Source organism: Macrosteles quadrilineatus, unplaced genomic scaffold, assembly GCF_028750875.1.
Source record: "Macrosteles quadrilineatus isolate MER2022 unplaced genomic scaffold, UCM_ALF_1.0 Scaffold_2__2_contigs__length_208266976, whole genome shotgun sequence".
Lineage (NCBI taxonomy): Eukaryota > Metazoa > Arthropoda > Insecta > Hemiptera > Cicadellidae > Macrosteles > Macrosteles quadrilineatus.
The window spans coordinates 136,200,783-136,213,790 of NW_026542595.1; the positions used below are offsets into that span (position 1 = coordinate 136,200,783).

Sequence of the window (13,008 nt, forward strand, 5' to 3'; positions counted from 1 at the left end):
AGTTGAAAATGTCATCATTAACATGAGGTATTTTATTAATTAAAAAGTATTAATATAAGATCAAAATGGGTGCTTACGTTTATTTATCAAATACTGTATAAAGTTATTGGTCTCTGGTTTATGAGATTGAAAAATATTGATAGATGGTATAGCTTAATTACTATATTGATTTATATACGTAAGAAATATCTTTTTATCACATCGTTCACATTATTAGTAAACTTGTATATTAGCATATCTGCAAGTATGTTTGAAATCCATGAAATAATATGTTTTAAATCTGTTCCAATTCTATAAAACTATTTACTTATAAATCTGGATCTGATAAAAACGCAACATAGCCCCAGTGAAATACTCTGCAAGCCCCAAAAGTAGTTTACATGGAACCACTCTTATCGCAAACCGGATTGCGGGCTGACAACGGATCAGTTTTGGTTTTTCGGAAAATATCATCCCGGATGAATGGGAAAAGCCATTTTCCAAAACGCTTCAAACAGGAGTGAATCACTTTGTCAGGAAGATAAATCGTTCGGGTTTTTAATTCACGCGACAAAGGGTGAACAGGATTGCTGGGAATTGAATTAACAGGTTCGCGTAGTCGCCGGTAGGAGCGCTAGTGTCGCGGCGGGCGGTCCGGCAGTCAGTTAGTTGTGCGGTGTGGGGCGAGTGGTGCGCTATCTACTGGTGCGCCTTGCTATAACTGTTCAGTGCTGCTGTCGTTTTGTCGTGACGTAGTGTTCAGTGATTGGACTAATAGTGGTGAATCAAGGTAAGCTGCGTACCCATACTCAATTAGACATAATTTACTTATAATATGTGAATAATTGCAGATATAATTTTCATGGGTGTGGGTAAAAAATGTAATTTATTATGAGAATAACATAAGAAATATGAATGCTCGTATAATCTTTTTGCTTTTATAATGAACATTATTTTAGGGGTTTTGATTTAATTTTAAATCTGTGGGTACTGAGTTATGCAGTTTATTGATAGAGTAATAATGTACTTGATGTATAAGGAGTTCTTTAGTATTTCAATGAAACAGATGATGTTTTAAAATGTTATACTTTTAAAAGAAAAACATCCCAATAAATGACATTTAATTGTAGTTAAACTAAGGCGTGCGAAACACCCAGTTTCAATGTATATTTATTGTATTCTTTGTTGGGTGAGTGTAACAAAAATTAATAGCAGTCGCATTTAATTATTTATATAAGGTGTTTTGTGACATCTATATGTCAACTATTATTTATAATAATCAACTGAAATTACTATAATATGTATGTAAATTACCTATATTGGTCTTATTATTTAAGTAGTTAATTGTATATATAGTGGACAAAGATTTTTGGCTCTATATTTTTTATTGCCATACTTTAAATAATTTTAGTCTTCCATGGAAAAGGATTTCCGCCAACTGGATCCGTTTGCTATATAACCCCTATATTTTTTAATTTAATTTGACCGATATAATGCCGATACAATCCTTGATATGTATGTCTATTTCATTTTTAAATCCGTGATAATTTAATTATAACTAAGGTAAATCCTAGCATATAGTAACGATGTACCATCAGTATAATGTATAGTTATGCCTCTAGATTTGCGCCATAAGATAAAATGTAGGTTATAAAAAAATACAAATAAATGAAATTCTAGTTATATTTTAATTTTGTTTTTACATTTGTTATATCGTACGCAACTCGTAAAGAAACAATATTTTAGCATTTGTGGTTATGTTTTGATATAACAACAAAAACGATTAATAAAAGAATGCTTTAGAAAACATATTTTTAATTTTCTTGTAACGTTAAAATTTTTTCTTCTAGCAAAAATAAAAACATATTTTCTCTGACAATCATAATAGTCCAGCTCAATGTTTCTTGAACGCTAATGAAAGCTTACATTTAGAATTCAGAGTAAATAACATCCCACTCCATTTAAGCAGATTAACATGTAAATACGATGTGGTATTTCCACTGCTATCATAGAATAGCAAAATAAACATTATAATGCACGTTTCTGCTGCTACTAGACGTTCATATTTTAAAGTGTTTTGTCGAATTTTGTCAAGTATTTATAATTGCTTCAACAACATTGTATTGTGTATAGTGGAAGAACGTTCTGGTGTTATTTTGCACTTATGTGAATCTGTCACTTATACAGTTTTTATTATGTTATTCCAAATTCCAGGATAACAGATAAAATCAGCTTTTTATACCTGATATTTGGTTGTCGTAATGGTACACGTACATAACTAGAACAGAAAACTGGGAAGTTTATTTCATAATCTATTTACTGTTGTTTAAGTTATACAGTATCCCACTCAAAAAGCCGTTTGCCACTGAAAATACTGGCTACTTTCCATAAGAAGGCTTAAAAAACATTTCAATATATTAATATATGTTAATTGTGTTTAACTGTTTAAATTATTAGTGTAGCCGAAAGTTTAGAGCAATCACCTTCAAGTCTGGACATTGCGTGTTTGGATCTAAGCAAAATCGTTGCTGGACTGACATTTGTTATGGGGAAATCAATGCTATAGGGTGTCCCGTAACTCTCTGGACACATGTATATAGCGTTATTGCTTAGGTCAAGACAAACACATTTCACCGTAGGAACATGGGTCTGTGGTGTCTAGTTTACCAACTGTCGGCATTTATGTGTTTTTTACAAAAACATTAATAACTCCTAAACGGTTTAAGATACTGCTTTGATATATTGCAAACATGTTAATCTTATTAAGACCTATTATCGTTAGAAATTATTAAAAAAATCATTTACCTTTTCAAAATGGCCACCATTTAAAATATATGATGCCAAATTTCACGAAAACGGTTAACTTTACAAAGAATTTGCGAGAGACAAAAAAGTTTGTAAATTCTATGTTGTTGTCAATGATACCTTATTTGTTAAGATTGGATAAATAATAACACAGAAACGTGTTGTTTTCGTAATGTATGACCACTTTTCTCCATTTAAACAATGCTAAACAACGTTAAAGGATTATCAAAGTTGCATCTCAAACCGTTTAGGAGTTATTAGTTTTTTTAACACATTAATAGGCTACCGGCAGTCGGTAAACTAGACACCACAGACCCATGTTCCTACGGTGAAATGTGTTTGTCTTGACCTAAGCAATAACGCTGTATACAAGTGTCCAGGAAGTTACGGGACACCCTATAACAAAAGACCGACAGTGACCGAAAACAAGACTAGGATTTGTACAATCCCTTAAAAAAATAAAGGTACAAAATGTAAGACGTACAAACGCACTTATCTTAAACCTAAATAGGATGAAGAACTCACTATTTCGTCATATTCTGTAATATCATCACACAAGATATATTTTTCTTGTGAAAACAGAATGGCACACATGAAGATCTGGCTCTCCACGGTTTTTATCGTTCTCGATAAAGCTGAAAGACTAACATCAATCACAGAGTATCTCGATTACGGCATCACTGCTGGCTTCAGCGTTCTCGATTTGATTTGTTTTCTTCAAATAAAAATATATAACAGAAGTGAAACATGACTTAAATTTCAATAGGCTGTTTAGTTTTGTTGAAAATATTCTGTCTGTTATTGATAAAGCATTTTACCAATGGAACATCAAGTATAGGATGCTACAGTTGCCATCAACGATTTAATGGGGCAGCGTATGTTATATACTAATGACATTTTAAACTAACAGTAATTTTTTACAGGTAAACTATTTTTAATTTGAACCCTCAAAACCATGATGAATATGCTAAGGAAATAATTGTGATCAATGTTAAGTTAAGTTATAAAAAGAATGAAAATCTGAAATCTATATAATTATTGGACTAAAGGTAACATTTTGCGAAACTACTTTTTGTTCCCTTCCGTACAATAATAGTGGAAAGTTAGCTGGTCTAGTGGTACATCGAGGGACTTCGGTTCCTGAGGTCCCAGGTTCAAATCCTGCTAAATCACCAAAAGGTTTTATGTAAGTGATAACGCTGCAACCCCTAGGTCTAGTATTAAGTAATGTAAAAAAAACGATCCCCCGCCAAAGTCAAGCGTCCTCGGACAAAAGAATTATTGCACAACCATATTGTAAACCTTGGAAGAAGTGGTATATGTAAATATTTAGATGAAAAAATTGATTTCCTACAACTAAGTGTGTTAACTGTCCTAAGTGTATTATGAGGTAAAGAAGTTCCCCCCGTTTTACCTTACACAGTTACTCAAAATTTTACCATCCTCAAATGTATCACAATGCTCGATTCTATTGTCAATTTATTTTGAAACCCCCCCACACTCCAATTATAACGAAAAAAATTATGATATAAAGAATAGAAATGTATATGTTTATTTGTATATATTACTTTATAATAACTGCAACATACTTTATTTTTACTTTATAATAACTATATTAATACGACAGTTACATATTCAGTTCTTGAAGATGATTAAATATATCTCAATTATATGCAAGGAATTTGACTTTAAATGATAGGGTATCTGATTTCAGTGCATACACCCTTATAAAATTTGTGCGAGTTTTTATTTAAAGAAAGTTAATTTAAAGAAAGTTGAATTAGGAAATGATAGAAACTTACATAACTTATATGTGGAGACTATAAATAGATACATATTATTATATAAAATTAATTCCAAGGGTTTTAATTTAGAAAATAATAAACGTGCTATATATTTTATCACGCTATTACCTCTTTACCTTGCTACTTAACATTGAATCAATAACTTTCTTTACAATAAAACATTTCCAAGATACCTCTTTGTCTTGATTTTGGAGTAAACCTTAACACTTCTTCTCTTCTGCATTCTTCTCTAATGCATTTATTTACTAATAAATTGTTTATTTTACAGAAAAAATTAAAATAAAACAACTGTTCCTTATCTATGTGTCATGAGTAGGCTAAAGCGTTACTTCAAGTAAAGTAGTAGCAACTTACCGCAGAGTATATCTAGTGAAATACATCCAAGAAAAAGACAGTCCCCAACGCAATATCTGAAGCTAAACTTCTACATTTACTAAGTTATAGGAGATTACGAGGTAAACCACGATAAAGTGGAGTTTCCAAGGAGTTGAATATATCTTCTTTGTGCGAGTAAACTCAATTTTAACTTGAAGCAACATGGTTGTCAATTGTTTTGCACTAAAACCACAGTTTAAACGAGTTTCATAATTGATGCGATTGAGGATTAAACGATGCATATTGGAGTTCGTGCTTGAATTATGTTCTCCTGACATAGAAAATAGGTGAATACCAAAATAAAATTATTTTTTGAACAATTTTATTTATTGATTAATCGTAGAAAATTGTGGCATAATTATAACATGGTCAGATTATTTACTCAACTAACCGCTTTTTGTCAGTTATTAAATTAGGAAGTTGAATTCAAGCAAGCTACGAATTTAATGTGTAAAACTATCTTCATTTTTATTAAATATTTATTGCCCATGAAGGTACCTAAAAACTCATAACTATGATATAACTACATCGTGAAATTACTCAGATTTGATTAAAAAATTGTTTAATTACCTTCAGTCTCTAGTTCAAAATAACTCGGTTACTTCGACCTAGGTTTCAGCACAAAATTTTGCTATCAGGTGTTCTGTCTTATTTTGAACTAGAAACTGAAGGTAATTAAACCAATACATCTCGACCAGTTCAGGGGCAGTTATAATTTTCATGAAGTAGACGATATTTCTTTACTTTAGTTCGTGAATATTCGTGAGTATTGTAGTTGAACACTAAAGTGAAGCTGGAATTGTAGTAAAGTATTTTAGAAAGACAGATAAATACGTTTAAAACATCAAAATGTTAAATAGAAGTTGGCCATCTTGAAAACCACTCGGGGTACTTTTTGATAAACACGAGAAACTTTGGATAAGAATGACTGGAAATGGCTGAAGTCTGCAGATAACTTAATTTAGTACATTAAGGTTAACTTTCAAGACACTCCTGACAAGTTTTTACAACTCTGAACTACTTTTATTTACCTCTATCTATTACATTTTTAGAAGTAAACGACTTATCGTTTTATCTTTATAAAAAACCTGTGTTTTTTATACCATTTATAATATATTTTTTAAGTTCTTTTACCGGAATTATGTATTTTTAAATTTATTTTAAAGTGACCATTAAAAATCTAGATATATAAAAATGTTGGTTTCAATTCTATTATGTCTTTAGTATAAATGAATTAACCTAAAAATTTGTCCTGAATACACATTTTTATATACGATTTTTAAAAGACATTCACATATCTCCTAAAATACGGTATTTATAGCTTCATGATACATGTAACACGAAGACGATTCCCCAGAAATCCAAGAAACATGTTAGTAGTAACTTGCTTTTTTACAATCAATTATGGAGTCCAAAAATATAAATATGCTCCCTCCCATAGCTGCGATTTCATATTTTTAGTTTTCGATTGATTGGGGCTCACAACGTGAGAGATAGTGTTGATTTTGTATTTTTTTTTTATTCCCGGTACTTTCCTGTTAAAGGGAACATTCATTATTATCGATGATTTTCGTCTCGATATATCGATATTTTTGTTTACCGATCCATTACATATTTACAACTGATCTCGTTTAGGCTAAACTAGTCTATGGATTAAGAAATTAAACTGTTCTAAGCTAACCTAACATAACCAACCAAACTTGCTGTACTATTTAAAAATTCCTTTTGATAATGATAACGGAAAAGGCAAGTTAAACATGGAATGTTACACAGCAAGTTTGGTTAGTTATGTTAGGTTATTTTTTTTTATAGTTTCATTTCATTATTGTTTGTTGATACTGAACAATATTTATCGTAGTTGTCAGCTGATATGTTTCAATTTGTTAATATCGATATATCGAGACAAAAATCATCGATAATAATGAATGTTCCCTTTAACAGGAAAGTACCTTATTCCCTTTACCATTTATTATTGCCCGATCACTGGCAACGGTTATATTGAGTTTTTTGTTTCAAAATACAAAAAGATTATTAAAATGCAGTTAATAGTAACAATTAATAATTATTTTCCATCAATAATTTTTGCTATCAAAGAAGCAATACTGTATCAAAGAATAAAACGTATAGTTGTGATTGATTTGCACAGGGTGTTATTTTTGTATTAAACTGAAAAAGAAGAAGTACAGAAATTTGCCGTTTGGGGACAAAAGAAACTCATCAGTTGTCAACCTTGCTTCCTTCACTTCATTACCGGTCAGCTGATACACATTGTTGTGTACGCGGAGAAGTGCCTTTGTGATGTAATGATTTTATGGTGTGATAAGTCTCAACATAGATTTTATCTAAAACGCAATCCATGTTTAGGATTGCAAATCGTACAAACATGGAAATATAAGTTTTTTTTAGTTAATCTAAAGTATATAGCCTGCAGTTTATTTATTTGTAATCCAGTATTTCATCCAAAAATAAAATTTAAAAATATTTCTGAAGTATTTACTTTTAATGTATTATTTTATCATTTCTTGCTCATTAGCTTGCAAAAACACCATGTTGAGCTTTATTCACTATGAGTATCCAATAACACTGAACTCTAAGTATAATCTACGAGTATAAAATCAATACATATTAGCCCATACCCAATCAATTAAAGGAAGTAATTTCTTTCTTTACTTGTAATTTAAATGACATATTAATAAAATCCTGCATATCTTACAATCCACCTGTTTTACATAATTCCATTGTTGTAAAATAGCAATGCAAAACCTAAACTGTATCAACACCTATAAAATGGGCACCTTCCTCAATATTTAAACAATTTTTAAATTAACTAAGGTTGGTTAACCCATATCATATGAGTCACGCAGAATATTGTTCATTTATGTCATTGGTAAAAATGTTCACATCAAAATAAAGACTTTTTCATGAAATTAAAACACAACGTATTGCATCATTTGTGGTTATAAAACGTATTAGCAATATCTACCAAAAGATAGAAAATTTATGATTTTATTGCTTATTCACGTATGTAAACAGCTTATATACCTATCAATAACATAATTATGATGTATATGATTCCAAACACGTTACTTTTAGTGTGCCTGTTTTATTCGTTTCAAAACTGATATTTTCTCTCCAGAAAAACCTAATTTAAATCTCACAAAATAATATACATTAGCTTCTTCGTAATACTGTGATCTGCACACCTTCTTATTTTTTTAAAATCTTAGATTTACTCATAAACAAACAAAAATAGTTATTAATTAGTTCAAATTTTATACTCTATATTTAAAAATGTTACAAAACAATAAAGTACTAATTTAACTATAATTTATAAAGTAAAATTGATAAGGAAGGAAGATCCTTTAATCAAAATGATTTATTTCAGACATCTTCGAGGTAATTAGTCTGTTACGCCAGATGCCAGTCAAACTAAAGTTGAAACCGGATTGCTTTCTTTTTTCGTCTTTTCCACAATCTACCACCAAATAATTAAATAAAAATGATTAGCTTCTCAACATTAACCATAAATTAACTTAACTGATTTCGATGATATTAGCTTGCTGAATTTTATTAGTGGTTGACAGTCTTTTCAACGTTACTTTTGCTCGTCATAATAAGCCTAATAAGATCCCCCGTAGGTATTCACGTAAAAGCTTTTAAAAAAGCAAGTTGTTACATGATTATATAAATTTAATGTACTTTCAACAATTTAAGAGGATATCGAGAAACCAACCCAACACATCGCTGTCCTGGATTCACATTATATTATGTTATTTATTAAGCCATTTAAAATGATCAAACTGTATACAAAAAAACATAACCGTAGTAAAAAAAAACACATTATAAATTATGATAATCTGTATATGAAAAGTAATATAAATGTTTGAAATACAACTGGTTTTAGCGAATATCCCTATAGGGAAGTAGCTATTACCGTAAGTCTCATGGTAAGACCTAGGCCCGGGACCGATTTACTTTTTCATTTTGATGTCCCAGAGGCCAAAAACACCATTCGTACAAATTTATATATATATATATATATATATATATATATATATATGTGAGTCCATCCGCACGATAACTTGAGTAATTTTTTTCCGATTTTGATAAAATTTGGTTTGAAGGTGTAAGGCGGGATAAACTTGAATGAGTTCGCGAACCAGCATGATCGGACTATGGGAACGGGGGTTTATGGGGGGTTTTATGGGGTAAAAAAAGCTTTTTCCCATTTTCGACCCTAAAAACACAAAATTTCACAATTTTTTCTAAACCATTATGTAAAGCTTAAAAAGACAAATAATTTAGTATATTGGAGCGCTGTCGTATGCCTAACGGTCAGGGGGAAAGTGAAAAAATACTGTAATTTAAAATTCTCATGTTATTTTATGGAGAAAATGAAAATTGTTGTAGTTTGCTTGTTTATGAACATATTTTAATCAAATTTGGAAAATGCATTTATTTCATACTAAACTATTACATTTTACAAAAAAATACCTTTTTACCCTCCCTGTTGCAGCAAACCTAAGTACTCGTTAAACTAATTCTGTTTAAATAGGGAACAAATTTGATATTTTTAAGGAGACGTTTTAGTGTAAATCCAATCAGGCAAATGGAAATTCGCTAAGTCTGCAGGTTTGCTGCGGCAGGGGTATTTTAATACATCGTTGTAATGTGTATAAGATATGAACCCAATCGACTTAGTGAAAACATGTATTTGTGTCATACAAAAAGTAGCGAATGTCAGTATGAAATAGACTTAAGGAGCAATATTTGTTGGATGTTTCATGATCCCATCAGCATAAGTAAATTTCCAAAGCTAGGATGAAGTGTAAAAATTAACGATGGTGTATGCAAGAAAACGTATGATGATTGTATAAATACATAAATAACGATATTACAGAATGATATGATATGTATAAACTAGTTAAAGTTTTGTAAATTGTTGTCTTTTAATTTGGTTTACATGTTTTCCATCCATTTTACGCGTCAGGTAAAAAACATGTTATCTTTTGTAATGCCATTGAGCCATCATAAAATTTCATAAAGCAAATAAAATGAATTAGTTTTATGTTACAACGATAACTATAAGCCAATGAAAGATTCACACGTCTTTTGAAAAAACACGAACATGATTTCATCACAGGTTTGTCTGACGTAGATGTAATGTGAAGTAACTCAATCGAACACAATCCTTTTGAGCAATTCAGCAATGTTAACAGAACCTTGTACAGGCCTGGTAAGCAATGTTTAATGGCTTTGAAAGCTATTCACTGACTCATACACGCTTTGCATCACTAAATAGTTTATAAATACCATCTTTTTAATGCAGCATTGAATACCTACTTCTCATCTTTCTTAAACATTTCCATATTTTTAGATAATGGCTGAACAATTATCTTTATATTTTTACGCCAAGGATAACATAAATAAAAACAGGCCCGAATAGTTGTTAACTATAAGTTGTGTTAAACGTTGCCCCTTAGGCCTATATTTTAGTCGATAACTTGACTGCTTTTAAATCGTTTAGTTTTTATCTCTCAGCTAACTTGATTTCTTTTTCTATGACATTTTGACTCAACATGATTCATTATCATAACATATCTAGCAGCTTTTACTTTTAAGTTCCACAAGTTTAGTAAGAGTTATTGGTTTGCAATTCCGTGTAGGAAAATATTTATTGTTTGGCATATTATTTCAACGTCGTCTAAATCCCCACAATACTATGTAAACAATTTAATATTTAGCATTTACACTAGACCCATGAACTCTTTTAGTAACCTCTATACCAAAACAAATAAAAATTACTCATCATTATACTATACTCAATATTATAATATATTACTCTATATAGCAAGTACTATATTGATTATAATCGTTACTTTTCTCTCAAACATCGGCTAAAACGAATTAATATCAATGTGTTAAAATTACAGAATGATGTATAGTAAAATGTCCATCATAACCCTCTTTTTTGTAGACAATTGTTGTATACGCTTTTTTAATTAAATATACTCGTTGGGAGGATAAAATTAAGAAATACCTAGTATATAAATTATGTACGTTACCTACATTATTATACAGTGTGATTGGTTCTGACTGTGACAAAATTTATTTTGTGTAATTATAAAGTAAATGAAGTATGATGATGCATATAAGAGGTTCCAAGTCTTAAAATTGGCTTCGCAAATAATAATTTTATAAAAAAAACATGTTTTTAAACTTATTACAGCAATTTTTCAATTGACTGTAAAAGGATTCGAGTAGATAATGTCATTTTCGTGTTTACATAGAATTTAAATAAGAATAATAGAAAACGATGGAGGATGAATGGTAAAAACTCCATTGTAAATAGATCCAAAGATAAAAATTAAGGTGATGGTAAAAATAAAAATTTATAAAATATTAGTCTATTGCATTTTTCCACACCCTGTATACAAGAGGGTGGCCATATAATAAAAAAACTGAGCCATTTTAAAAACTTTCCAACCATATGCTATACTATTGAGCTTTTTACTACTCGTCCTCCGTCTTTTTATATTATTCTTATTTAAAATTTAATTTAGAAAACAAAAATGACATTGCCTACTCAAATCCATTTACAGGTAATTGAGAAACTGATGGTTAAAAATATTGTTATTTTTTAAAACTTAAAATATAATTCTTTGGGAAGCTAATTTTTAGACTTGGAACCTCTTATATGCATCATCACACTCCATTTACTTTGTACTTATGCCAAAAAAAATTTTTCACACTGAGTACCAATCATATCAATCATTGAGATTCCTGGAATATAAATTAACGCGGAATGACGTCAGGTTTAAAACACACGGTGACTGAACAGAAGCAATGTAATTGAACATGGCGCTTTGAACTTGGTCGATGTAACGCAGGTTGCTGTGATACGCCATAATGAACCGACCCTGTTGAACTTTGTTTACTGACAGATGCATTTAAAAAAAGTAATTCGAGTTTTTTTGTACAATTTTAATACCAGTGACGTAATTTTAGTTACCATTATAGATATATGTATCTACTTTATTTTGATCATTGACATATTTAAAGGGAAATTTTAAATAGTAGGAGCTGTAATCCCAACTAAAAAATGAATTGGTTTTCAATAATTTGTTATATATTGATATATATATATTAATGTATATATGTATATGCGTACAATATGTATATATAAATGAACGTACCAGCTTTCTTACCCGCAAGATTTCGTCATTAATCTAATAAAAACTAATTTCCCCGTTAATGGTATTTTCATTAATTGCTGTTAGCTTTCTATGTTTAAGAGGACGTTTTCTAAAAGATAAAATATCACCTGTAAACGATATCATAAATCTAATACGAATGCCAAATTTACCTGTTGATGAACGGTGGGTTTAGAAATTTGCTGTAGTGCCTTATGAGAGATACCATTTACGAGTAATAACAATTTAAATGAGTTTGATTTGAGTCAGGTTTGTAGATCCATTCGGATTCCTTCTGAAACAATATAGGAAACGAAATATCCTATCTACACCACACAGTCAAAAAGTACATGGATGAAATCAGAAGTTTAAGCAGATCATTTAAGCAGTTTTTATCAACTTTGCCACAATACCGCAACTTTTTACCTACTTACTTTACCTTAACTATGTTATAGGCTTTAACCTTTTGATATTTATTAGACTTAATTCATAAACAACGTGTTAATATTTTAGATTATTCAAACATACATAAATATCTAGTGAAATAAATCAACTGGTACATATAAAATCTGTTTAATGCAAAGGATTAATATCAACCTTTAATGAGTATTTCCGATGTAATAATTCGTATATTTTAAGCCCAAATAAAATAACTAAAAAAATACCACAGTAAAAATAATTAAAAACACAAAAAAAAAAAATATTTTGAAAATTATTGCTGACTAAGAAAAGAATGCTGAACTTGAATAATAGTCTTACGATTGTTACACATTGACTTAATTAATATTTTGCTTATATTTAAATATTATAATTAATATTGCATGGAAATATCACAACTTGTGTGACATTCT

At 29.9% G+C, this 13,008-nt stretch overlaps 1 protein-coding gene across 1 annotated transcript in view; it reads left to right on the plus strand.

The window, feature by feature from the left end:
- The first annotated feature begins 633 nt into the window (after nucleotides 1–633).
- The window catches only part of LOC128986256 (uncharacterized), a 37,338-nt gene continuing 24,963 nt past the window's right edge, over nucleotides 634–13,008 (plus strand). Inside the window, exon 1 of the mRNA XM_054406519.1 lies at nucleotides 634–769. The gene's annotated coding sequence lies outside the window, so the exon portion shown is untranslated. The remainder of the gene's footprint in view (nucleotides 770–13,008) is intronic.